General features: G+C 40.1%; 1 long non-coding RNA gene across 3 annotated transcripts; it reads right to left on the bottom strand.

The window, feature by feature from the left end:
- Positions 1-1,774: 1,774 nt before the first annotated feature.
- LOC135097813 (uncharacterized) lies at positions 1,775-23,752 on the bottom strand. Of its 3 annotated transcripts, none has more exons than XR_010266143.1 (3): positions 23,544-23,752; positions 15,566-15,694; positions 1,775-2,401 (listed from the first exon to the last, which is right to left on the bottom strand). It is a non-coding gene; the product is annotated as an uncharacterized LOC135097813 (long non-coding RNA). The 3 variants fall into 3 exon arrangements; XR_010266142.1 differs by lacking the exon at positions 1,775-2,401 and adding an exon at positions 12,116-12,739; XR_010266144.1 differs by lacking the exon at positions 1,775-2,401 and adding an exon at positions 14,314-14,588.
- Between the last annotated feature and the right edge of the window lie 3,123 nt (positions 23,753-26,875).

The raw sequence follows: 26,875 nt of genomic DNA on the forward strand, positions 1-26,875 counted from the left end.
GCAAATGCTGTCACCCTCTCTTCTCTGTTGGGCTCCTCCGATCACAATCTCATATATGTATCTTGTCCTATCGCACCAATTCCTCGTCAGGATCCGCCTAGGCGAAGGTGCCTCTAGCGTTTTGCCTCTGCTAGTTGGGGGACCTTAAGAAGTATTTTGCTGATTTTCTTTGGAATGACTACTTTCTTCTTTCTCTCACCCTTATTCTGTCCACCTCTCTAATGCAAGAGGTGGATGCATTATTCTCAATCATTCATCCCTTTTTCTGGTAAACTCTGGAACTCCCTGCCTGCTTCTATATTTCCACCTTCCCATGACTTGAATTCCTTCAAGAAGGAGGTTTCAAGACACTTATCCTTCAGTTTTTGATTACCGCTGTGGACACTTTTCTGGGACTGGCATTTCAGTGGGCTTTTTTTCATTTTTTGGATTTTTGTTGTCCTTGACCAGTGTCCCTCCTACATAAAAAAAAAAAAAGGATCAATCAGTGTTGGTAGCAGAGAGTGTTGGGAAGATGATATATTTGACGGAATCCTAATCAGAGCAAAATTGTCTTTAAAGTCATAGTGATTACTGATATTGTCTAGTAGTGAATATGTAAATGATCAAGTTAACAAGAAAGCTTAACAACACTCAAAACTGAAGATAGATTTGACTGTTGGGAGCAAAAGACTGTTGGAATGACTTTACGTTTGATGAAATCGTAATCAGCAATGGTTAACAATATTGGCATTGCCTTTTCCTGGGTGTCCCATCCGGCAGCAAAGAGTGTCGGGGAGTTACAGCTGAAGTATCGATACTCGTACATCTCTAATTAGTGTGATGAGCGGCGCATTGTTTTATAATACAGGATACGAATCTGTATTCATGGATTCCTTCATCGATGGTTTGCATATTTATTTATTTTCTCTCTCTCTCTCTCTCTCTCTCTCTCTCTCTCTCTCTCTCTCTCTCTCTCTCTCTCTCTCTCTCTCTCTCTCTCTCTCTCTCTCTCATTTGTCTATCCATGAATCCATCTACCCACCCATCTATCAATTTATCCATCTATCCATGCATCAATATATTCCTTCCATCTATTCTTCCGTATGTCAACTTATCCATCTATCAGTCTACCTTTCTATTTAATTATCAGTCCATCCATCCATCCATCCATGCATCCATCTGTACACGCCTGCAAACATATACACACGAGAAATAAATACGCAAACAACAGCAAAACATCAAGAGTACGAATCCCACACGAAAAACATACGAACTTCCCGCTAATAATTATCCATCCATCCATTTACACAGACACGCAAACATACACACACGAAAAACAAACTCGTAAACAAGAGCAAAACATGAAGAGTACAAATGCCCCAAGAAAGACACACATCGAGAGAAAAAGAACAGCATCAAACTGGGCAGAATAATTACCACACTCATCGTAAGCCTGGTGATGCGACCCGCGAGTCACGCCATCACTCAGCTTCGCCTCCCGCTGAGAGCAGACGAAGAGGCGCCCCACCACACCCCGCCCCACCTCGCCTCGCTCTGCACCTCCCCAGCCCGCTTCCTCCCTTCGGCAACAGACCAACAAATTGTTTCACACGGCGTAAAGGGAGTGAGAGAGAGGGAGGAAAAAAAGGAACGAAAAAGGGAAAAATCTGTTCTCTTCCAAGCTTTGTGTGATGAAATGAACTTTTCGTGGGACGGTGCCTTGGGGGGAAAAGGATTGGGGGGATGGAAAAGGGTGAAATAGAGGACGGGAGAGAGAAAGCAAGGAAGAGGGAGGGAGAGGAAACGTGGCGTATTGTCACTGCGGGGAAATGTTATCTTTATTTTAATTAGTGACAGTCACGTAAAGTTGCAGAGGAACATACCACCTAGTAAGGTCAAAAGTGAAGTTACAAGAATCAGTAGACCTACACGTGACAGTCCCTCTATAAAAACACACTTGCCTAATGCCTATGCTCACCTACACACCCTGCCCTCAGATACCACTAATCGTCTACTTGCGACATGACTGAACGTAAACAAAGCGAGGGAGAAGAATTTAAGAACCAGTACGTTTACACGAGTCCCTGTATAAAAAAAAAAAAAACACATATACCTGTACCAACTATCAGCACTCTATATAAATACCCCCTAATCATCTCATCCCAACATGACTGAACGAAAAAAAAAAAAAAAAAAAACAAAGCGCAAAGAAGAATCATTCACGCCGCGGTTGTCGCTACTGGATTCTTACCTGGAGAGTTTCCTTGTTAGTAAAAGTTGTCTCGTATTTCGCGGCACGGGGAAAACAAAGCGTGGGAATCATTACAGTAGTGTCGCGGGGTCTGGCAGCACCGGGGGTCACTGATCGGTGCACCTGCTGTTCCTGGATCCCACCGATACACGACCACGAGTACTTGGGCTGCTTAAACAAAGTTGTATGGCTAAGTTGGTGGAGTTTTTTTTTTTTTTTTTAATGTGGAATATGACAGTCTTTTGTACAGTTAGGGAAATTTTATTTTATTTGTATTTGTTTCTGTCTGTCTGTTTGTCTGTATTTATATATCTATACAGTATACCTATTTATCCACCCATCTATATTTTTATCTTTAATTTCTGTCTATCTACGAGTATCTATGTCCACCTATCTTCTGCCTATCTGTCTACCAATCTTCCGTCTATCTGTCTACCTTTCCTTGAAAATCAAAACAATAGATGAACAAATTAATAAACAAACAAGAAAATAAACAAAAAAGAACAGAATGAAATGAAAAAATAGATAAACATTATCACGCGACAAATTTAATTTTTCCTGTGAGTTGTCAGCTTTAGTTCCTGCTGCCAGCTTGTCTCGGTCACTGGTGGCGCTTGTCTGTCTGACTCTACTACAGTGTCACACTTTTCACATTACCTGATGTGCACCTCCTTCCCATAAACTTGTTGCCAGTTTGATCTTATTTCCATACTAATATATAGCTTTAGTGAAACAATATTTACAATTTTTTTCTTTTTTTTCTATTCATTCGTTTATTTACTCATTTGTTAATTTATTTACCACTCGTAAAACCTTTCAAAATACGCACGGTCATGATAAAGAGTCCGATCTGAACTCTTTCACTGCTGGACAAACATTTCCATATATATACCTACGACTTGTTAGAGACTTACTTATGGGCGAGTCTCTTAAATGATTCCGTGGCTTAGAAAACGTAAAATTAACCCACATTTTTTTCTTTCATTCAATGTTTGGAAAGTTGACAAAGGGAAACCAAAGGAGTGAAAGGGTTAAGCTTAAAATCCACTGCTTCAATTCTTACGTATTTTTAGGTATACAGTATTTATGCTCAGCTTGCGGTGTGAAGAAAGTGACCTCATTTCTTGTCAACACGAAGTCATGCATCATAATCCAGAATGCATATACATGTACGTATCCTTCCCTTGTTTCTCGCGTCCTTCTTGCATGCCCTTTAAGGCATCGCGGTGGTGGTGCAGGTGAAGTAGTAGTCATAGAGTGGTGTGGTGGTGGTGGTGCTGGTGACGTAGTGGTAGTGAGATGCTGTGATGTGGTATGGAGTGGTGGTGGTGGTGGTGGTGGTGGCGTGGTAGTAGTGGTGGTGGAGTGGTGGAAATGGTGTGGGCAAGGGGATCTCCACACTGAGGCAGGCCACTCTTCGCTCGACACAGCTTCAGGTGTTTCAGAGCAAGACGTAAGTGCACTCCGCAAGCCACCGCCTTATCGCCTCTGTGCACTTCTTCACCTCTTTATCTCGCAAAAATACTGACGCCACCTTTGTGTTGGCTGCAGAGCGCCAGACAGAATACACCCAGGGCCACGCGGCGTAATTCTTGTCTGAGAGTTTATCATATTGCGATTTTCTTTTTTTAATTTCATAATGCGAGGAACAAAGCAGAAAAAAACAAAACAAACGTAAATTATCATCCTGTCATACTCGGTGCCTCAAATTCACTGAAAGGTTCCTGCTACAATATATACAAGCATTCAATAGACATGTTTTTTCTTTGTTCTTTATTTGTGTTCCTCTGCGAGATCATGAGAGTCATGAGGCTTGTAGTGTGTATATACGTATGTGTACAGATAAAGACTCCCTTCCCCTGTGTGGGTAAAGAGTAATTTTCATCGCGTATTTAGTAAACACGGCAAAAATTAGTGTTCCCTTTCCTTGCACGCGTGGAGGAAAGTAATCACAACGTGGGGTGTGAGGCGGCGGTCACTGCCGCTGAGTAACGGGATCTGAACGTTCCCTCCCTCACGCTCTGAGTTCACCGGCAACCCTCCTTTAAATTTTATTGATGATATAAGAAAAATGTTTAACACAGACCACAATGTTTTTTTTCTTTAGCAGAGACATTTCTCGAGCAATTATTCGGTGTTCAAAGAGGACGCATTAAAGGGGAAAATGCCTTAAGATCTATCAGATGATATTGGAAAAATGTTAGCTAAAGCAAATATTTTGCCAAGAAAGTTAGAGCTATTAATTTGTATACATAAGCAATTATAAGCATACTTTAAATCTACCACATAATAGAAGATAATGTCTGACAAAGAGTTTGACGAAGACTCCAACACATACAATAAGAAATTTCTAGTGCTATAAATTTGCACGATTATTATATACATGGTGACATCTGCTGTACTAACACCACGGCGAGAACGTGCACTGAGGCAGAGGGACGCGTAACAAAGCCGCACTGACAGACCCAGGCCCGGCCATTGTGGGCAATACTAACTTGATAAGGCAAAGTGGTGGACATGTGCCCCAGGTAATTATACCGGACTGTAACACAAAATAGTGAGCGCTGTACACGGTGAGGTACATACAAGTGAGGCAGATGGGAGGCGCCGGGCGGCCCACGCAAGCCTTTCAGTAAGATTGACACGGTCCATCACCCACCACCATCGCCTGCATGACCCCGCAGAGGAACGCAAAGGAGGAAACAAGAGCAGCATGTATAATGAATGCTTGTATAATTGTATTCTTCTAGGAGCCTTTCACTGAAATGAGGCGCTGTGTGTGAGATAAGAAGCTAAAATGTTTTTGTTCACCCGTGTCCTTCGCGATATAAACCTCAAAAAAAAAAAAAAAAAATGGCGATGCGATGAACTCTCAGACCACGAGACAGGAAAGCCGCCACTGCCTCCAAGACTTCGCAGCGCTGCACTGTCTTGATCAACCCCTTGCTTATCATTTTTTTTTTTTTTTTTTGTTACTTACGATGCTCTCATGATACAAACAGCACGAGATATACTGAGTTTAATGATACAAATATTCCAAGCTATGATCATTAGTGATACGATCATTCGAACCTCGGATAGATTTAATTGAATCAGTAACACAAACATTCATTAACCATTTCACTGTGATATGCAACAGCTCACATCCGAATCGCTTTACAAAACACTTAAAAACACTCACATGAAAAGAAGGCGATTAAAAGAGTAGATATTCCTATCTCTAGCTAGTGTAGTCTTCAGAGCAAGCTGTAGAAAAAAATGTTTCACAGTGGTCAGCGGATCAAGAAAGTGTTGAATAACACTGAATAAGTTAAACATTATAATTAAAACCGAGACATCACACAACTATCACCAACACATACACAAAAATTGCCTGTATTACTGTAACCACCATCCGCGTCACTTGACCTAATCCCAGGCCGCTGCAGACTCACCCCGTGTAGCAACAGTCCTACTCCACTGAAGGTGAACAGTCCACCAGTGTCGCAGCAATAACTTTTCCACGTGAATTTAAAGTAGTCTTCATTCCAGAGAGAGATAAGCATGAAAAATGGCAAGGTCAATTATAAAAGACAATTGACGCCATCGGCAGCACAGAGGGAGAGCGATTCATCGTGGAGGAACAGTTACGCCGCGATGAAAAAAGTGGGCCATCGTATTTTGAGTTCCCTCTTTCGTTCTGGCCACTCGTTGATAGGCATAAAGGAAGAGCTAATCGCCACACATACCTTCACACCAGGTGCGCCTCAGCTACCGACTGTCCGTGCGTCACCTCAGCAGGGAAGAACGTGAGATTTAGGCTTGGTCTGTTTTAGGGTTTAGGTCTGTTTTCAAAGGCCACGGAGATGATTACTTGCTACGGATGTTTTCTTTTACCTATTGATGGTGTAGAATGTTGCCTTCTTTATTACTAGAATAATGTACATATACACGCTTGAAAACACCAATTACTTCCACAAAGATGATTACTTCCCCTGGATATTTTCTTTTACTTATTGATTGTGTAGAATGTTTCTTGAATTATCACCAGAATCATGTACACACTTGAATACACCAGTAGCTTACTATGGTCTGCTTAAAATGATTCCCCCCAAAAAAAGGCGAAGAAATGTCTGGGAAAAGGTCGTGAGGGACACGCAATATTAGCAGTGTGAAAAGAGACTGTCGAGTGTTGCAAGATGCGCGCTGTGTCATCTTGTGGAAGAAAAACACGATACAGAAAGAATAGAAAATCAAATTCGAGGAAAAAAAAAAAAAGCTTTCCGTGCCACTCAGTCTATGCACCGACAAAGGACGAGGTGAGCCTTGCACAACGGCATGGACCGTCACGTCTCAGCAAAAATTATGTGCTGCACCTGCCACGCAAAAGAATATTGGTGTAGAATCACGATGTAACGCACTTCCAGTTTTCATGCTGACAATATTGACACAGGACTGGACGTAGGCAGAAACTCAGAAAAAAAAAAATAAATAAATAAATAAAAAGAATAAATAACCATACCGTTCATCATATTATTGTCCAAGATGAAATCGGGGGGAGCAATTCCACTGTGAATATTGAGCAGTGGATTTAGCAGCACAGCACACAGCGATATGGTAATGATGGAGTAAAGAAGTGATGGCAGAAAATACATCGTGTCCTTGGAGAATATTGCATAACAAGTCGTCCACCGGAAGATTAAAAAAAATAATTTCCAGCATTATGATTGTAAACTTTTGAGAAATACTAATATTAGTTTTTCAAATTGTCTTCCGTCAATAGCTTTATCTGAGTCTGTACGAGGAATGCCAGCAAGGCTATGATGGCTGTGATAAATAGTGTTTCCAGCATTCTGCTTGTAACCTTTTGAGAAACACTACCAGTACGTCTTTATCATCCTGTCTTCTATCAATACCTTCATGAGGGATACCAACAAGGTAACGAAGAGTTACATGAAATGGCGTTTCAAAAAATTCCATCGTGAACTTATATGAATCACTGCTTTTTCGACTACCCTCTATCATGTAATCATATCTGTACAGGTGCGCTGCAAAGAATATGAGGAATATCAGTAATGTCATGTTTACTGTTAAACAGGGAGCACCAGCAGTGATACCAAAGTCCGTGTTCCAAACAGAAGCAGTTTTATCTTCTATAAAAAAAAAAAAAAAATGAAAGGATGAAAAAGGACAAACTGATACTTTGATCGACAAGGCGTGTCGATAGAAGGGAGAAAACACGGTGCAGCAATATTTAAACCTTCCATCTGCCCTCAAATCAAACCTTCACTGATTTCATGCCATAATGCTTGCCTCACTAAGCAGGTGGCAGCAGGAAGCGGCTGGGATGACGCTATGGTAAAACTGCACGAGACATAATTGAGTTGACTGACACCTGGAACTTTTGCCCTCATAGTTATAACAACACATGAGTTTCCTCCTCCTCCTCCCACACACACACACTTAAAACACACAAACAAACAAACAAACATACAGAGGCATGTTATAGGGAAAAAAAATCTTATTCAGGACTAGCAAGACGAGAGAGAGAGAGAGAGAGAGAGAGAGAGAGAGAGAGAGAGAGAGAGAGAGAGAGAGAGAGAGAGAGAGAGAGAGAGATGGGAGGGACAGATAGACACGTGTTGATAGATAAAATATAGACAGGCAGGCAGGTAGGCAGGAAGACAGACAGACAGACAGACAGACAGACAGACAAGCAGGCAGACAAGACAAGCAAGAGATTCATAGATAGAAAGATGGACACATATAAACATGCTCAAACAAACAGACAAGGCAGGCAGAGCAGGCGGACAATTACACAAACAGGCACATCAGTATTATTTCCCCTTTCATAAAATTGTGTCTCTAGTGAAAGACAAGTTAAAAATAAACAAGTGTAGTACTAATTATGTTTCTCGTAGGTCATTAAGTTGCATTTATTGGCGGCACGGAATGAGGGAAGTAATTTTTGCAGCAGCAGTGTGTGCAGGCAATGGAGCAGCGGGACGTGTCATGGCGGTGAAAGGCATCTGTTGCACGCCACATGGAGCTTCCCACACCGACTGAATGCTAGCGACGAGCAAAGCGAGAGGGTTTGCTTGGATATTTCAGAGATTTCGAGCAGATATCAAGGTATATAAATGTCTAGTAAAAGCAAGGTAAGATATCCAGCAAGTTGTGTGTTTGTTATTGGTTTTAACAGGGAAAAACTTGGCAAATTATATTCTTCTTGAGACGCACATGTCTTACTCTTAGGTTGTATTCCTGTCACTAAAAACAAGCTAAGGAGACCACTGCTTGACATCTTCATTGTGTCTATATATCCTCAAGGGAAAGATGAGCATCCATTGTATATATTCATAACGTGCAAGTGCTCAAAGAATGCATGACAGTGTTGTCAAGGCTGTGGTTTGCTGCAGTAACTGTGACCCAATATTACATTAGTTTTGCCATTATTTGTTGTTTATAATCCGGATTTGATGTTAAACGTTTTACTATCACGAAAATTTTTGTTATGAATTACACGTTTCAGAAAATCTTATTAATTATGAAAACAAGATAGGAGAAAAGAAAATGTTTTAGTGTTTTACAGGCATCCGAGAATAGCAAGAAAAATATGTTTTGTCCTCATGTCTATAGTGGAGTAGCATGACTATATTTTGGGGACATTCTCTTATGTCTGTAAAATACTATCACTTTTTTTTATAATGTGAAGAAAATTTTCTCCAAGAACAACGAAATATTTATCAAAGGCTCGATTATAAACAAAGGTGATCTCAATATTTTGTATGGCTCATAATCGTGTTCTTTTTACGGTTGTGTGATTCTCGCTTTATAATTTCTCCAAAATATAAACGTTTTCTAAGGTTTAGATTCTGCAGTTTTTTTTTTTTTTTTTTCTTTCAGTGTATTCCGTGTGCGTCATCCACTGATACTGCTCGCTATTATTTCATCATGGCATTCACGAGGCTGCAAACATTGTATATCTCAACCTATTTTTAACCCCGATAATACTTTTTTTTTTTTGACTGACACTGTTGTGTGTGTGTGTGTGTGTGTGTGTGTGTACGTGTGTGTGTGTGTGTGTGTGTGTGTGTGTGTGTGTGTGTGTGTGTGTGTGTGTGTGTGTGTGTGTGTGTGTGTGTGTGTGTGTGTGTGTGTGTGTCTGTGTTACATCTCCAGCACTCTTCAATGCCTCCTTCTTTGCCTTCTGCAGTTGCACTAGCTTCTTCATGTTAAACTTTCAAACCCATATTTTTTTTGTCCTTGCGTTCCTATTCCTCAACAAATCTACATATCACTACGTCACTTTCCTGGCACATGCATGTGGGCGGGCACTTCGAAAATAAAACACTGCAGCCCACGTTTCCAGCTCACCCGGCACCTGGCGAGCAGCAGTGCGGGTGAGGGCTGCCTCTGGTCATTTCAAACACTACGGGGCCACGTCTCGATAGTGGGCACAGCAGACGCCACTTCCGCGCAGCATTTTATCAATACGCCACAACACAGCAGAGGCTGGTCTCCGTGACGGTGCTTCAAGGGTATTCATTGTTTTTTTTTTCATTTTCTTCCAATTCGGTGCATTCAATTTGCACCTGCACAATATTCCATAACGGAGTGAAAGGGAGTCACCAAAACCTGCCTTTGGGCGAGAAGAGATTAATACACTACTATTATATACGTGTTCTTGTATTATATATGATGCTGAAGAGGAATAATCCTCCTCGGCGGTAAATGATTAACTAAGATCAAAATGACGTGTAGTAAAGGAGAAATACCAGGCTAGATCCTCTACCTCAAGAACTTCACGTTGTCAGCGGTAATGTAGGCGAGATGAAACTTATACGTGCAGAGGACACGATTCCCTTCAAGGAAGAGAAGTAGTCCGGTTAATTAGATATGTCCTTCTATGAGACAGACATTTGTGACGTCTCTGGCACGTTTGTAATACAGAGGAAAGTATGTAAGAGGCAATACATTCAGCAGTTTTCCTCAGTCGTAAGTGTCCTGATCTGGTGACAGTCTTCCTACAAAACCTGACACCTGATAGGCTCTAGGCAGATTAAAACATTTAAGACTGAAGGGAAAAACGTTGAACACAATGGACGTGAATGCTGGGGCTTACTTCACTATGGACCATGACTTGACGTTTGGAAGAGAGGAAAGCTTTGAAGAGTTACAAAGGCTGAGTATGGAGTCTTGGCTCATCACAGGATTTAAGGCTGAGGGAAAAACGCTAAATACAGTGATGGGTGTTGCAGGTTAATGGATTTCTGGTGTTGGCACTGTTTTTTTTCCATTGCTTTGCCGCCATGATTCGCGCCAAGGAACATTCACGCTTCAATTTTTCTGCATCGTGTTGGAAGAGGGCGAAGTGCGGCCTGTGCTGGTTTTTGTTGTGCTTGGGTGTCTGCTGGATGGCGGTGCTCTTCATGTTACTGCTTCATCTCTTTCACTGCAAGACTTTTTTGTTTTTTTTGCTTCGACTCTTTTAGTGCTAAACATTTTTGTCTACTTTTAATTCCCTTCCTGCTACATTTTTTCTCTCTACTTCAACTCCTTCAATACAAGACTTTTTTTATCTCTCTCTGCTGCAACTCTTTCACTGCTGGATGATCTTTTTTTTCTGCTTTACCTCTTTCAATGCCAGACAATTTTTATTTTCGCTTCAACTTTTTCACTGCAAGATTTTTTTGTTTTTGCCTCAACTTCTTTTATTGATTGCTAGACAATTTCCTTCTCTGTTTCAAATCTTTCAGCTGCTAGACATGTTTTTACTGCTTCAACTCTTTCACTGCCAGACTATTATTTCTTCATCACCTACATTTTTATAACAATTACTTAGGACATAAGAACACAATGGAAGCAGCAGGGAGCCAGTAGGCCTACACGTTGCAGTCCCGTAAGTACACCCGCCTATCATTCTTATTCACAATTTAATCATATCTCCTTTAAAGCTCCCTATTGACTATTTTGCACTGCACTCGCTTAAATAATTCGGCATGCTAGAAAATATATCAACTTTCTATTCTCGCTTTTTTTTTTTTTTTTTTTGAATGTTAACAAAGGAAGGCTGTAGCAACAAAAGGGTTATTTTTTTTTAAGAGTAGGTAACTTTATTTTACGTGGAGGGAAGAGAGAGAGAGAGAGAGAGAGAGAGAGAGAGAGAGAGAGAGAGAGAGAGAGAGAGAGAGAGAGAGAGAGAGAGATGGCGGAAATGCGATTAGGAAGAGAAGAAAAGATAGGACTGACTGATTGAAAAGACGGAAAAAAGAGGGGAAACGAGAACAAAGGAGAGGAAAGGAGAGAACAGAGCAGATCAGAAAACAGAAAAGCCGAAGTAAAGCGAGGCAAGGCAAGACGAGGCGAGACAAGGAGAGGAAGGGAGAGAAAGGGAGAGGAGATTAAAGGGTGGGCAAAGGTAAAGGAGAGTAAGGGACAGGGAGGAGAAGAAGAAGGGAGGGAGGGTGATATATACAAATTTCATTGGAATGTATTATAATAACAGAAAAAATGGCCAGGAAAGGAAAACTAAAAAATATAATCATGGTGGAATCAATTTAAAAATATAAAACAAAATTACGAAAGGAGAAAAACTGTCTGCGACCAGTAATAAAATAAAAGCAACGAAATTGATAAAGCGAAAGAGAAAAAAAAAAGAAAGTTGAAAAAAGATAAGAAATAAGTCAGTTAAGATCGAGAATGTTACAAATGGGAGGCATAAGAAAAAGACGAGAAACGAAATGAAAATAAAAAAATACAAATGAGAAAGAAGGAAAAAATGAATAACTGAATGGAAAAAGAAAATACTGGACGTCAAATAGAGAAGAGAACACTAAATAAATGAGGTACGAGAAAAAAAAAATTCCTGGAGGAGGAGGAGGAGGAGGAGGAGGAGGAGGGGGAGGAATGGCGGAAAGTGGAGGAGGAAGAGGGAGAAGAACGAGGAGGAGAGAGAAGATATAAGAGGAGGAGGACGGCAAGGAGGAGAAAGAGAAGGAAACGAAGGACGGCAAGAGAAAGGAGAGAAAAAAAGAGCATGAGAAGCAAGCGTGGAAGGAAGGAGTAAAAAAAAAAAAGATGGAGGAGGGGAAGGAAGAACACCACGAGTAAGGAAGGGAAAGAAGGGAGAATTGAGGGATTCTCGACTCTTGTCAGGAGTGTCTCGTGTATCACTGCCTCTTTTAATCGAATGAGGACGAGACGAGGCGACGCGGCACAGGAGAGATGGTAGTAGCGGCGCCCCTCATCCCCTGAACCCATCCATCCATTTCCAACTCAAGATACAGAAACAGTAATCAAAATAGTGCCTTTTCCTGGGTGAGAAGAAATAGTGAAGTTCTCTTATTACTTCCGAGCCAACCCAGATCTGCCCCCTCTCTTCTTACAGCCATTTGAGTCCAACTTAGCGCCGCTGGAATCATTGCCTAGTGAGTATTAGGCCAGCTTCCCCATGCATGTTATTCTTGCAAGGAAGTGCCCGTGTGCGCCCTCACAGGCAGGAGACGTGTGCGATCAACTCCTGGGCTGAGAGAGAGAGAGAGAGAGAGAGAGAGAGAGAGAGAGAGAGAGAGAGAGAGAGAGAGAGAGTCAAAGGCCTAGATAAACATACATCAAACGTTCAAGCACAGAAATTTAGGCTGGCAAGATTTAAAACTTGATCTATTGTTTCTGAAAATAAATATTCCTTGATCGTCAAGAGACGGGCATCTGTTACTCTGCACCAGAGTCTTGTCCCTTGAACAATTCACCTGTCACTGGCTTCCCGAGGCAATGCATTATTACAAGGCATCTTCTCTTTGCGTCACATTAGAGCTTCTCTTACTTTTGTTTGACTCAGATCCAATTACTTAAGGGTTTCTTCAGACAAAGAGCCTGTATCCGTAAGAAATATTGAACGCTGTTTTCGCAGTTTCACAATGGAGGTTTCTGATTGATAACAAATAGTAATTGTGAAAAGTGTGGAAACTTTTCTTTCAGTACAGAGTGTCAAGGAAGCTTTCTATAATTTCGTTATGCCTTACTAGTAATTCATTTCTCAGTCCATCTGAAAAATGAATGTACGTCCCCTGCTAGCACGAGCACGAGTCATGAATAACTTTGTAAGTAATGACTGGCTGTGTAGTGCTCCACCAAAACTAAATAAAATGTTGTGGCGGAATTCAGAGAATGGCATTAAAGGAAATGAGGTGCAGAAAGATGGTTTCATGTTACCCTCAAGCTGTTTTTGTTATATATTTTTGTTCATTAGAATCGTGTACCTTTACTTCAGTAAGAAGTCTTTTACAATCATTGGCGTCAGTGGATTGATCGTCAAAACGTGTTGACTTCATAAGAAGACGCAAATGTAAGTCTATCAAGCACTGCCTTATAAGGATGAACACCTAACTGTAATAGCACCAGGTGAGTGAAAAGCCGCGATATCGAGTTCTCAGGTAGCCAGGTAGCGAGGAGCCGTGTGGTGGTCTGTTCCCTTTGGTGTTGTTGAGAAAAGGGAGAAAAAAAAAAAGAACACGAAGAACGTAAGAAAAGGAGTAAGATAACGAATCGAGACAGGAAATTAGAGGAGCAACAGGAGGAAATAAAGATGTGAAAGAGGAAATTTACATATTCTGCTCCATCCACCACCTCCCATTTTCTTCCTATTCCTCTTTTGGTAGGACGTGAGGAAAACGATGGTGGAGGTAGTACAGAACAAAAAGACACACTCCTAGCCCTCATGACACACGAGGAGGATGGAGCAACGGATCAAGGCTATAAATGTATTACATGCTGCACTGTGTCCTGTTTCCTAGACTACTCCTCAGGGCACATGTATGCCTGTGAACTGTTTTTAAGTCTTAGAGGAAGTGGCAGTATACGTAGATGTGATACAGTTGACTGTAATCCCAAGCATTGCATCATTTTATCCCTGATATTTAACAGGCTCTACTGAAAGTTATTCGTGTTTTTGATGAGTGTTTTCATAGTTGTAGTGATAATTTAGCAAGAATTTTTCTTTAATGTAATAATAATAATAATAATAATAATAATAATAACAATAATAATAATAATAATAATAATAATAATAATAATAATAATAATAATAATAATGATACAACTTTAATTCATTTCACAGCTGGGAAACAATTTAGGTCGTTCACTGCTACCAATCTTTGCTAATGTCTCTTTAATGATGGCGGCCATTCATTTGTAAGCCACGTCAACTCATTCATGTTAGAAAATCGTTGCATTTTCCTTTAATATATGAAAGTACATGTTTTTTATGGATGAAAATGTTTTGATTTTATTCATAATTCACAATGCATCACGTACACAGACTTAACTGTCTGAGACCGCACACTATCACGCACACCATTAAGAGGAACACCGCCGTCTGAAACAGGAAGAAGAAACGACCTCATCAAAAGTAAACAGAAAGAGGAAAACAGAAGACCCAGACAGTAAGCAGAACACGTCAAGGAGTGCCCATATGAAGGCTGCACTCCCACCCAACAACTCAACTCACCTTCTTAAACGACTGACTGCCTGGCTCAACGTTCCTGCTTGTCAAATGTGCATTCATTTTACACCATATATATATATATATATATATATATATATATATATATATATATATATATATATATATATATATATATATATATATATATATATATATATATATATATATATCCCCACAAGGAAAACATACGAATAACTACCGTAACATCAGCCAAGCCAGTCGATCCTACCACACTTACTTATCATTGTTATCACTATTAATGATTTATTATAGCGGTAGACTTCAAAATAGGATAGTCTTGAATTTGACAAATAGACGTGCAAGCTGACTGTTGCAATTCACGGCAACCTCCATGCCTCACCACTTCTACGAGCAAACTAACAGACTGAATACCAAATGACACCAAATAACTTGCATATCAGTAATTATACATCATCACTAGCAACACAAGATACTTCATGGGCGACCCCCCCCCCCACCGCTCTCTCTCTCTCTCTCTCTCTCTCTCTCTCTCTCTCTCTCTCTCTCTCTCTCTCTCTCTCTCTCTCTCTCTCTCTCTCTCTCTCTCTCTCTCTCTCTCTCCAAACAAAGACTAGACCTGTACAAAGACCAAAACACCAGTGCAACATCCCCGTGCTGCCTATAATAGGCAAACCGACACCGTGCACCAAACGTTAACAAAAAACAGCAGCAGCAGCAGCACCATCAAGCAGACATGACACACAACATGAAAGAAAACGGGGAAAGCACTGACAAAGAGAATGACAGACGCATCCCACTTCAAGGTCTCGTCAGCTGTGTCAAAAGAGAGAAAAACAGCGGAGGGGGGTAAAAGACAAAAGCCATACCTGACATGCTGAAGGACTTTGAGGAGGATAGGGGAGAGGGGACGCCGCAAGTGAAGGCACAAGGGGCACTGGGGCCGCTGGTGGGCGCTGGCTGGCGGCCTTCCAAACTATATATCTTGATCGGCTTGTCTGGGAGGGAGAGGAAAAAAAGGACGAGAATTCTTTTAGTTATCCTTCGTCTTTCCCTGACTAGTGACACCTGAGGCCACGATAATGTGCCCCGCGGGTGTCGCTAATGGTGTGGTGGTGGTGGTGTGTGAATGTAAGTGTGGTGGTGGTGGTGGTGGTGGTGTTATCAAAGGTGTGGTAGTGTTGGTGGTGTGGTGCAAATGGTTACTGGTGTCGCAGTGTTGTTATATATGAAATGTTATAACACACTTAAATAGCAGAGGTAGTGCCTTACTGCTTTTATTTAAAGGGATGGAATAAAACATTACAAGCATGACTGCAAACTAGCAAAAAATACAAAAGTGTTAAGTGCACAGACATTACACAGTCTCAAGAGATGGCTGGATAAATTGATGGATAATGATGACAGATGGCCTGGCCTGGTGGCGGAGAGCTGTCAGAAATATTGATCTCATATGTACAGTGAAAAACATATCTAGAGAAAAAGATGTTATGTGGTAAGCAGTAGTTGTGTTCTTCTTCATCAATATTGTGTGAGTTTTAAATGTGACAATGAAGCCACGTGTTGGGAAGTCCAGTTAGCAAGAATCGGCTTTAAGTTGAGACCCTAAATCTCTATTTCAGCACTTCATCCACCATCCGAACTCCATTCCAAAACTGAAATTACAATGCGCTTTAAGTCCTGCATCAATGTAAGGTGGAAGTGTTGAGCCAAGGCACTGCAGGATGAAGGAGAGATAGAGCAGTGAGTTATGAGCCAAGACGTGAGATAAGTCGCTGTCTTGAATTTAAAACCTATCGGCGGATGAATATTATGTCTTTTCAACAACAAAAGCCCTTTACTGTATATATTTAGGAAATTTTACATAGCAATTTTCTTCTTCTACAGCTTTATTTCCTATAGATACGAAAATAGATCAGCAAGTGGGAATTATACACATGCTGCATCCAACTTTATTTCACGGTTTCATTTTCCAATACGCCAATAGGGGGAGATAAACGTGTGGTGGCAAATTATGTTAGGGAGAGTGTATGGGTGTTGCAGTGTGATAAGACCACCATTAATACTCATGTACACACACACACACACACACACACACACACACACACACACAAATGCATCCATCCATCCCTCTTCCTTTCCCCCCCTCTTCACGCAAACACACCCATCCACCCACCAACCAATACACACACACACACACACACACACACACACACACACACACACACATCCCATCGTCCCTCACGCGTTTTTTAGACAAAAGATTCACAATTCAAAGCCATTTTATTCACCTGTGTAGTTACTTTCAACGATATTCACACTAACACATATACAGACAAGCTCTTCAACAGTGCTTCCATCAGTCAGTGCGCCTCCCTTCCCTCATGACCGCCTGTGTGATTCACTGCAATGTTTAAATCGGTGGTTTGTTTCGGGTTCATTAGGTTAATTCCTTTTTCAATTGTTTGTATTGGAATTTTTATCCGGTAGATAGAATTTGGTGGTGGTGGTGTGGTTGTGGTGGTGAGAGAGAGAGAGAGAGAGAGAGAGAGAGAGAGAGAGAGAGAGAGAGAGAGAGAGAGAGAGAGAGTATAGGCAGGCAGGGAGACACAGACAGACGAATAGATTGACAGATAGATAGTTAAACAGACGGACAGACAAACAGACAGACAGACAGACAGACAGGCAGACAGACAGGCAAAGTCGGTGATCTGCTTGTCCCCAGTGGTCTCATTTTTATATCTATGGCATGAATTGTGATAATCTAGCACGACCTTTCGTTGTCAGTTATGAAAAGCGTTACATAATATCATCAGAGGCTGAGAGACTGCTACTTTAATTGTCGTTATTGTGTTATTACAGTTACGTTGTTATATCAGGTAATGAGTGGTGAAAAAAAAGCACAGGATGGTACAAGATATATATATTTCTGTAACGTCCTCATTGTCGAACCGTTACAGAAATAAAGATCTGCTGCTTAATCCTGCATTTTCTCACCACAAAAATCTACTCACCACACTTAATAAATCAAGATAAACACCCTTAACATAACTGTAATATTTTGAGTCCACATGAAGCTTCCTTATAAGACCCAAACCACACACACACACACACACACACCACATAACAAAAAAAAACTTTCCCCTTTCCCATTTCCCAAGCAAACGCAGAATCTCTACTTGGAATTGTCGAGAAAATATTCCCCCCGAAGATACGAGGCGGCAGAACAGATCCGCATGAAAAAGAGAGAACATGAATTTCCTTGAGGCATAGTTTGCTCGCCACATCGGGATTAGATAGTTCCCAAGTGCCGGTCCCCGATATCAGGAAGAATGGGAGCAGAAGGAGGAGGAAGAGGAGGAGGAGGAGAAAAAAAAAGGAAAAAATGAAATAACGGAAGAAAAAGAAAGGAAATTAAGAAACAAGAAAAGAAGGTGGACAGTTATAATTTACACACACAAAGAGAGAGAGAGAGAGAGAGAGAGAGAGAGAGAGAGAGAGAGAGAGAGAGAGAGAGAGAGAGAGAGAGAGAGAGAGAGAGAGAGAGAGAGAAGGTCTAAAAATAGTCAATATAACCACAGAAAGTAAATCCTCTTTTCTGGACATTGATACGGAATAGCTGCAAGTGATTCACCAGGAAAGAGACATCAGAAGACCTGAAAAGAACCGACCAACATATTCACTATCTCTGCTACACAAGTATTTCACAAACTATTCTCTAATAGGGTTACTGCAACGCTTGATCTCACTCCTTCCTGCGACTCCCGTTAAGGGTCGCCACACCAGACCACCAGTCACCATTTCACTGTCTTCTTCGTTTTCTGTTGCAATAATTCAACACAGCACACAGGATTCAGGAGGCGTTGTGCAGCTCACGGAATCCATGCGAAATATTTCGAATAAATAAATCCACAATGCATGGCTTTAGCTGAACAAGGAAAATATCCTCACCATATATACACCTTCGGAGTGACTGAAACATTGGGGAGAATTGAGGTTAGGGGACATGTGAATGTACTGGAAGACTCATACGAGGTACAAAGTAGTATGTCGAATAAATGAATCCACAATGCATGACTTCCACTGATCAAAAAATGCCCCCGATTCTGTAAAAATCTTAGCAGTTATTGAAGCAATGAGAAGAAGAGGAATAGAGGAGACATGTCAAAGTATTGCAAGTCTGATACAGGACACACACACACACACACACACACACACACAACACCAAGACCTGCTTCCCCGCGACGCACCGCCGCCGCGACGAGCCCTACATGCATGTAACAAGCTGGTCCCCATCAGAGCCGGCACTGACCGTTACAAGCACATCGCCGTCCCACTCTAGTCAGGCTGTTTAATAACCACTCATGTTACTTCTATTCTTGTTTGTCATTCTAATTAACTATCTTTTTACATTGTTTTAATTTCTCTGTTCTTAATTTTACCCTTTTACCTTTCACTTTTATAGTCTGCCTCATAATTTGCCTCTGGTTTGGTGGTATTCTCATTGTTTTTAAGGTTTTCTTTCTACCAACAAGGTATATTTTCAGCCTTTGGCTGCATATATATATATATATATATATATATATATATATATATATATATATATATATATATATATATATATATATATATATATATATATATATATATATATATATATATATATATATATATATATATATATATATATATATATATATATATATATATTAGGATGGGCATCGGCCAAGGGCAACAAAACTTCAATAAAAAAAAGGGCCCACTGAGTCGAAAGCGTTATTAAAAAATTACAGAATAAGTGTCTTGAAACCTCCCTCTTGAAAGAGTTCAAGTCATAGGATGGTGGAAATACAGAAGCAGGCAGGGAATTCCTGAGTTTATCAGAGAAAGGGATGAATGAATGAGAATACTGGTTAACTTTGCTTTAATGAGGTGGACAGAAAAGGGGTGAGTGAATGAAGAAAGTCTTGTGCAGTGAGATCGAGGGAGGAGGGAAGGTTAGCAAGAGCAATTGGCATGAAAATAGCTGTAGAAGATAGCAAGATATGCAACACTGCGGCGATAAGAAAGAGGCTGAAAACAGTCAGTTAGAGGAGAGGAGTTGGCAAGACGAAAAGCTTTTGACTCCACCCTGTCTAAAAGAGCCGTATGAGTGGGACCGCCCCTCCCCCCCACACACATACATGTGAAGCATACTCCTTACATGGACGGATAGGGACCTGTATAGAGTTAGCAGTTGTGGGGTGGGGGGTGAGAAAACTGGCGGAGACGACTCAGAAAGCTTGACTTCATAGAAGTTGTTTTAGCTAGAGGTGAGATGTTAAGTTTCCAGTTTTGATTACAAAGATAGATCGAGGATGTTCAGTATAGAAGAGGGCGACAGTTGAGTGTCATTGAAGAAGAGAGGATAGTTGTCTGGAAGGTTGTGTCGAGTTGATAGATGGAGAGAAAAAAAAAAAGTCATTGAACAATACTAAGTTTGTTCTGCCCCAATCAGAAATTTTAGAGAGTCGGAGTCAGAAGTCAGGCGTTCTGTGGCTTCCTTGCATCTGTCAATAGCATCTACCAATCAACTGTTGATAATTAATAATGATAATAATAATAATAATAATAATAATAATAATAATAATAATAATAATAATAATAATAATAATAATAATAATAATAATAATAATAATAAATTATTATTATTATTATTATTATTATTATTATTATTACACACACAAAAAAAAATGTAACAAAGCTACACTAAATGTACTTGCAAAACTAAAACCGTAAAATTAGAGAAGAACGGAGCAGGTAAGTGCAAAGTAGTTCACCTGCGTCCACGTCTCCCTCTCTTCGTAATCCAGGTGATAATGTACGTCAATCACCTGCATTATGTATTATGTATTTATAATGTACGTCAATCACCTGCATTATGTATTGATTTCAGGCAAACACGGTTTTTTTTATTTAACCCCCCTTAACTTTACCATGGCGACTATGTTGTTCTCTTCCGGGATTAACGAAATCCGTCTTCCTGCACTGCTTTTGTCTTAACACCCAATATGAATTAATATATATATATATATATATATATATATATATATATATATATATATATATATATATATATATATATATATATATATATATATATATATATATATATATATATAAACCATTGGGGACTATCCTCTCAAAGTCTGGGTCCTTATCTCGACTATTTTTAACTCTGTATTGAAAGTTTTGTATTTTCGAAGTTGCTCTCATTGTTCTTGTGGTAATTCATCTGATTGATCTGATTGGGCAGTCTTGAGGTTCTTCAGAAAGCTTTTATGATTAAAGTTGTAGCTTAATAAGGATTGTGCACTATCACTGGGAACAGTCACCATACGATCATCACAGAAGCATCTGGCAATGGTCTAAATAGTAGAAAAATGTGTCTATTTCTTTCTGCATCATGACATCAGCTTGATTTACACCGAAAATCATTATAAATAATTATTCTCAAAGGTTCACAATAAGATTAGTGACAATGGAGTTAAAATATGCAATCTAGTTATTCATCTATTAGTTTTCTTTACTTACCCTAATTAAGAATAGGTAATTTTTGGAGGAAGTGGGATTCTTTTATATCACAATAAGAAGAAATCGGTTCTAAAATAATGGAATGTGACTGGAACGGACTCATTAATCCGACAGTTTGTAATGGTATGAATTGTTACATTATAGTTTACTCTCTCTTTCCTTCTTTCCTCGCGTACAGCGTGGGACCCAGGCTGAGGTCACCTGGGTTTCCATAAAAATTTTAATTTCTTTTTCCTTCTTCCGTAGCTGCGCTGTAAAAACCACCCTTAGTTCAGCATCGTTTTCACGGTTTAGTATGGGAAGCGAGTTGTAGCCGTACATAAATGTATATTACTCTAACTTTTGGTGACAGAATACATGTATACTGTATCATGATGGAGGGGGATGGAGGGGGGAGGATGTATCAAGGGGAAGAGAAGAAAACCAAAGCGAAGGGATGACTTGAAGGAAAACATGGGAGTGATGGGTATAAATTCAAATCAGTTTATTTTCCACAATGTGATCGTTATGACACTTGTTGGTAGACGTAGAACTGAGGTTACAAATATAACATTAAAAACTAATAATAAAACGTTAATAAAAATTCAAGCAATACTAATAATGAAACTTTACTGAAATCAAATCAAGACCCAGGCATAAAAGGGAACAGAAGAGATAGACACACGTGCTCCGCTCTGGTGGCTCCTAAAAGAAATGGCCCAAAGAAGGTAAGAATGATTTCTACGTTGTCTTCTGCAATGTGAGGAAGGAAGAGTTATGTGAGGCAAGTGCATGTATTAATGGTAACGTGTTGTCTTTTTTTATCGCTTATGTGCGAAGAAGGCTGTCCACAAGAAAAAAAAACCTGAGAACATAAGGGAAGCTGCAGGAAGCAATAAGGACAATCAAGGACAACAAATAAAAGAAAAGATCCTGTTAATTGCTGACAAAAATAAAAAATAAAAAATACAAACGGGTTGCTCAGTTTTAGCTCCGCAGGAAGTCTTGATAATCCTTAAGCTTACGACTACTACCACTCCTCAGACTTAGTGAAATGGTTTGGTGGAAGTTTAAAATATAAATCTGAAAGGCACCACTGACAGAAAAAAGAAGTAACAGTAGTTCAAGTCTTTAAGTCCATCTTGATATATGTCTCAGTAAAACCGTGTACGTTTCTTTGTATAAAATAACGTCGTTGTAGAGAAAAAAATATATTGAGAGAGAGAGAGAGAGAGAGAGAGAGAGAGAGAGAGAGAGAGAGAGAGAGAGAGAGAGAGAGAGAGAGAGAGAGAGAGAGAGAGAGAGAGGTAATAACTGATATATCGGGAAAGCTATGGGTGTTAAGAACAGATGTCGTAATGAGACAGATGTGGCAGGTGCGTTAATGGAAAGGTGAACAGACGAGGCTACTTAAGGGGACTACAGGATGAGAGGATTACGGCACACGTAGTGAGGATTGGGTCTTTATTGGGTGTGCTGGTGAGACTCAGGGATAAGGGGAGCGTGTTGGTATGAGTGAGGCACTGAGGGGCTGGTGGTACTGGCAGCACTGTTTACGCGTATGTCCTCGTGACTTCCAGGTGTCGATGGCTGGTGATGGTGAAGAGTGCTGGTAGTTAGTGATTTTTCCTTAAAACAATTTTTTTTTCTGTATTTCTTTTTTTTATTGTTTCGTGTTTTAGAATTTTGCTAGTATTTATAATGGTAACGATGAAAATACAGTGAAGTAAAACATCACGTGTAGTCTAGTAACCATGTTGTTAATGCCGAGTCAGTAATGAATATTAAAAGATTAGACATGTTCATAAATGAGGGTGATAGGTGGAGACAGGGTGGTAAGTTTCATGCAGGGTGTTACGCCATCACTCCTCCAGCAAGGCAGGAGGCGAGGGTGGACTGTAAATGGCGCACAGACACAAAACTGAATGAACTCTATCTCTAGTTCGACACCCTCTCCAATCCTTGTTATTTTAGTAGGACTTTCAGGAGATAAGACAGCTAACGTGATTTTTAGTATAGTTGAATGTATAAAGAACACTTACACCTAATTCTGAACCTAATACAGGAATACAGCACGATCACCATTATTCGTGATTCACGCAGTCACGCCTACATTCGATATCACTAAAGCTCCATAAATTCAACTTTGTTAAAATATATTTCAGCCAATATTTATAATCCAGTCAGAATACGTACATAATATAATATCCTAAATAGCTAAAAAAAAAAAAAAAAGAAAAAAGAAAAAAAATTGCCAGACACTAACTACACTTGAGCAAACTTAGCATACGACACCTGTGAGGAAGTCCCGTCCTCGGTGTGTGGAGCACGACCCACATCACCACTTTCCACCAGTCCCGATCTGCTTCTGCCAGCCATCACCGTCAAGTGTACGAAGTAGACATCAGAGTTACCAATTCCCAAATTAAAACCACAAAATTAATTCCACAACCGCATTCCCTATTTCACACACAGCTATCGCTACACACACAATTGATTATTACATCTCTGTAAGGGCAGTTACCTGGTACACCCACAATTATAATTATAGTAACAATAAGTCATAAAGTAGTTCACTATCACACAGACGGCCGCAGTACCGTCATCGATGTTTCCCTAATCTTGCAGGTTTGCCAGATCAAAACCTTCCGTGAAACACTATTGTTTGGTAACACTGCAATCTAGAGCTTTCGGTGAACGGAATTCGGCGTCCCTAACATTTTCTATATGCGGGAATCTAAGCCTTTCCTTATTAATATGGACATCATAGTAAATTCTATGATGTCTTTATTAATTTATTTGAATGCATAAACACATAAGTAAACACATGATTAGCCGAATCCTTTGTTGTGGTAGCGGAGTAGTCGTATGTGTGCCCTCTGCACGCATGCGCGAATTTTGAAGGGATGAAGGCCTCCACACTCCTTGTAAGACCCTTCAGTGAAGATGAGAGAGTGGCTCTCTCTCTCATTAAAGGGAGGCAAGGACCTTGCCTGGCACACTGAACAACGCAATACCACGGTGGTTGTTGCAGTCCTGGCGGTCCCCTTTCCCTTTCCAGATAGGGACGACTAGCCCCCTCCTCCACTCAGGAGAAATGGTACCGGACTGCCATACGGCAATCAAGACAGCATGCAACCTGTGGATCATGGCAATAGGTGAAAAAGCATGCGAAATATACCAAAGCTTCCTACACAGCACAGGAGAATAATATTCATTTACTACTTCCCTCATGTACGAAATAAGGACGACAGAAGGCGAGGATGATGAGGAGGTGGACCAGGCATCAGCTGACGACATTGTTGGAACACGTGGTGGTGCCGCTTCTTCCGTGTGAAGAGCGTATAGCTTGAGATACCGAATATTTCGCAGTTCTTCTACTTCCACTTATAAATAAACAAAGTGTACCTCTCATTCTAATCACATAATTCTCGCTCTTACATTTTCTTTAACCGAACATACTTTACGCTGTAAATAAACGTGATACCCTTTGGGAAAACCATCTTATTTCTTCACTTCTACACTAAAGTCTTGTAAACATAGTTGTATCTTTAAATATTTCGTCATATACGGGTGGAGAGGGACTGAAATTCACGTGTTATACGCCAATGAAAATATACTAGCACTTCATTATACATAAATGACGATATAATCCCTATTTATGTCTCAAGGGAAAGGTCTAAGGGAGGTCTCGAGGTACCTTGGATCTGCTAAGTTTTAGATGTTGTGAGACGGGAATACCACCAAGAGACTGCCACATGTACGTAGGCCTGGCGGCTTCTTCTCAGTGATGGCATTTCCCAGTCGTCACACGGGAAACACTTCAGGTCTGGGCGAGCCACGCGCACTATTATCTTTAATTCAGAATTTTAATTTACCAAAAATATGCTTATTAGTAGATTCACTTATAAATCAAATAAATACAACACAATTCCGCTACGAGATACACACAGATTTATAAATATTTCATGTGTGTTTCATTTATGCCAACCATTTTTTTTTTTTCACTGGCAGTTGAGGATTACAAACTTTCACCCAACAAACGATTTTTTTTTTATCATATTGTATAAATCAAGAGCAGTAAAAATATTTCCATAGTGGGTAAAAGACAAATGTAAACAAAACAAGTCCACAAACATTTAGCGCTGCCTCTGAGTTTGCATCAGAAGGAAGGTGTTGCCTGAAGTGTGAATAATGAGTGTGCTAAATGGTTATATGAGTACATCATTAAAGCTAATACTGAGGCAGAATATTGTTGTTGTTGTTGTTGTTGTTGTTGTGCTGCTACTACTATCAGCAGTACGACTGCTGCTACTACTCCTGCTACTGCTATTACCACTCTTACTATACTGTCCTTATTTGTCTGCTCATTTGTCTGTCTGTCTGTCTATCTGTCTGTCTTTCTGTCTGTCTCTCTCAACACTGAAAACAATTACAACTACAATTTTCATTGAGGGTGTGATAACAAGTCCTACTTTTCGACCATCAGGGGAACACATCAGACAGACTCACGAGGCCTCAAGTAAAGCAATATGTATCTAATTGAATTCTCAAGTCGACTTCCTCCAGTGGCTGTATAAGATGTGTTAATCCCCAAATTCTGCCCATCTTAAAGGGAGGAGGTCACGATAACCTTACAAAATTAAGACGTGTATACTAATCACACAGACAGACAGACAGAGAGAGAGAGAGAGAGAGAGAGAGAGAGAGAGAGAGAGAGAGAGAGAGAGAGAGACAGAGACAGAGACAGAGAGAGAGAGAGAGAGAGAGAGAGAGAGAGAGAGAGAGAGAGAGAGAGAGAGAGATGAAAACTGATGTACGGGAGAACACAGTATTTCACATGAAAACATTCAGATCTACACAGAACTACACGAAACTTCACTCATTATGTAATGATAAGAATAATAAGAAAAAAATACGTTGAAAGTAAAGTTGCCACACTGACAAATTAGAATTGCGTAATGATAAATAAGACTGAGAGCTGTTGTGGCTCAGAGTCAATGTGATAAATTACTCCTTGTTTTGGTGTACATGCCTAATGATGATAACTGTGATCGGAGTTCTGAAATTTTTGGTGATGTCTTAAATGAATTGTCAGCTATGATAAATTTATATGACGGTTATGATATCATAATTGTGGGGGATTTTAATGTGGACTTCTATAGACAATCTCGTAATGGTGATCTTTTAAAACTGTTTTTGAATGAGTAAGATTTATTGTGTCCACCATTATCTTGTACTCACGCGACCTATACCTATGAGTCGGCACGAGGTAATAGATCTTGTATCGGTCATTTCATTGTTAATGAATCTGCCATTAGAGCTGGTGAATGTGTGTCAACTTTTATGGATGGCAACAATTTAACTGAACATTTACCTATATCTAGAACGTCTACTTTAACAGTAAATGTCTCTAATATAGAAAAATTCACACAGCCAAGCGTTGACTGGGAAAAAGCTTCGTCCCTAGATATTGAGAACTATAACTCACTGATTGATTTTCATTTAAGGCATTTAGATATGTCGGGTGTTCTGGCACCATGTCCTGATTACTCTTGTAAAACACACAGTAATATGATAATGAACACGCTCGAAAAGATACTGAAAATATTAAAGAAATGTGCTTA

Source organism: Scylla paramamosain, unplaced genomic scaffold (genome assembly GCF_035594125.1).
Source record: "Scylla paramamosain isolate STU-SP2022 unplaced genomic scaffold, ASM3559412v1 Contig32, whole genome shotgun sequence".
Lineage (NCBI taxonomy): Eukaryota > Metazoa > Arthropoda > Malacostraca > Decapoda > Portunidae > Scylla > Scylla paramamosain.